This window comes from Triticum dicoccoides, chromosome 1B (genome assembly GCF_002162155.2).
Source record: "Triticum dicoccoides isolate Atlit2015 ecotype Zavitan chromosome 1B, WEW_v2.0, whole genome shotgun sequence".
NCBI lineage: Eukaryota > Viridiplantae > Streptophyta > Magnoliopsida > Poales > Poaceae > Triticum > Triticum dicoccoides.
The window spans coordinates 475,718,832-475,720,954 of record NC_041381.1 but is presented as its reverse complement, the minus strand read 5'-3'; positions in this window follow the sequence as shown (position 1 = coordinate 475,720,954).

The following is a 2,123-nucleotide window of genomic DNA, read 5'->3' as shown; positions in this document are numbered from 1 at the left end:
GGCATTTCTTTTAAAGCCCTTTATGTGGTGTCGCTAAGACGCCCGACTGTGGCATTTCTTTTAAAGCCCTTTATGTGGTGTCGCTAAGACGCCCGACTGTGGCATTTCTTTTAAAGCCCTTTATGTGGTGTCGCTAAGACGCCCGACTGTGGCATGCTTGTTATTTATTTCATAATTTTAATACTACTATGTTATTGCACATTTATAAATAACATGCTCGCATGCATCGGAGTTTTTATTACCTTTCGTGACTGACGTCATGAGCATATAATATTTTTAGCACATCATTGTTATATTATACCTGTGTTCACAATGTTTGCGAGTACATTCGAAGTACTCACTGGCTTGTCCCTGGCTATTGTCTTGGCCAGATTTCTTGCGCGGAGAGGAGCGACCGTGATGACAGCCCCAGAACCCATGCAATGGTGATAGCAGCCTCGCGAAGATAGGAGTTAACCTGGTCAGTTGTTCCCGTGGGAAATGGAGTCCCATAGACACTAATGTTTCACAACCCGCTTCTGCCATCAACTGCTAGAAACCATTTGTTGTACTCACAGACCAGAATGGTCTTGTACTACATATTTTTGTGTTTTGCTTGGAATTTCTATATCAAGTTGGTGCCTCATCAGCTAACAGTAATCCTGGGGCTGATGAGCACAAGGGCCATTTTCTGGGAATTAATACCCGGAAAACCGGTCGTCACAAACTTGGTATCAGCGCCAGGCTGACCATTGGCTAATCCTATCTTAGCCAGGTCGAAAAACTTAGGCAAACCAACCCACCAGACCTTAACCAAACCCCAGCCAAGCTTCTCGTGCAAGATAGCCACACAGTGACCCCGACACTTTTGGCAGTCGGTACCCAACCTATCAACCTAGCCTGTCAATCACGCGCTAGTGATCAGCCACCCCAGTACGAGCTGTTCAAATCGAGAATCACACCTTCCACCTCGAAATATTGGGCAGCAGTACACATCCCTCCCGTAGACTCCAACCAAGATCCAATGGAAGTCTCCTTCGTGGGGAAATCAATGCCAACCCCACATATGGCCATAGAAGCTGCTGCTTACGAAGCACTCGCTCGCCTTCGATTTGCGGTACCCTATGCCAGTGAACGAGGGTATTATTACTTTCCGAGCCGTGCAGCACCCAGAGGAGTAACATCTTTTCCCGGTAGACGGATTGAGAGAGACCCAGTACTGGCCAACCTGGTCCAGTACGTCATCGCTCAAGAACATTTGACCCAGCGAGGAATGGGTTGCCTCCAGAGTCTTGCGGACTTAAATCCTTAGATCGCCATCGGCAGACCACTGAGGCCAGACCAAGAGAGACACATTCATCATCTGATCAATCCGCTTTCCCCGATAGAAGAGGAGTGTGTTCCAATTCCAGAGATATTTTCTCGGGACCCCGTCCAGTTACCATTTGCATTATAGACGTCACTGCTATGTTTATTCTTGCAACTTTTACTTATGTGTTGTTGTTGGGGAACGTTGCAGAAAACAAAAAATTTCCTACTCGTTTCACCAAGATCATCTAGGAGTTCATCTAGCAACGAGTGATTAGATGCATCTACATACCTTTGTAGATCGCAAGCGGAAGCGTTCAAAAGAACGGTGATGATGTAGTCGTACTCGACGTGATCCAAATCACCGATGACCAGCGCCGAACGGACGGCACCTCCGCGTTCAACACACGTACGGGACGGGAGACGTCTCCTCCTTCTTGATCCAGCAAGGGGGGAGGAGAGGTTGATGAAGATCCAGCAGCACAACGGCGTGGTGGTGGATGCAGGGCGTCACAGCAGCAGGGCTTCGCCGAGACTACGAGGGAGAGACGTAACGGGGAGAGATGGAGGCGCTAGGGGCTGGTGTGTTAGGTCCCTCCTCTCCCCCACTATATATAGGGGTGCCAGGGGGGCTGGTGCGCAGCCTAGGAGATCTGATCTCCTAGGTGCGGCGGCCAGGGGAGGGTTTCCCTCCCCCCCAAGGCACCTCGGGGTGCCTTCCACCACTAGGACTCCTCCTAGGGGGAAACCCTAGGCGCATGGGCCTATAGGGCTGGTGCCCTTGGCCCATCTAGGCCAAGGCGCACCCCCTACAGCCCATGTGGCCCCCCGGGACA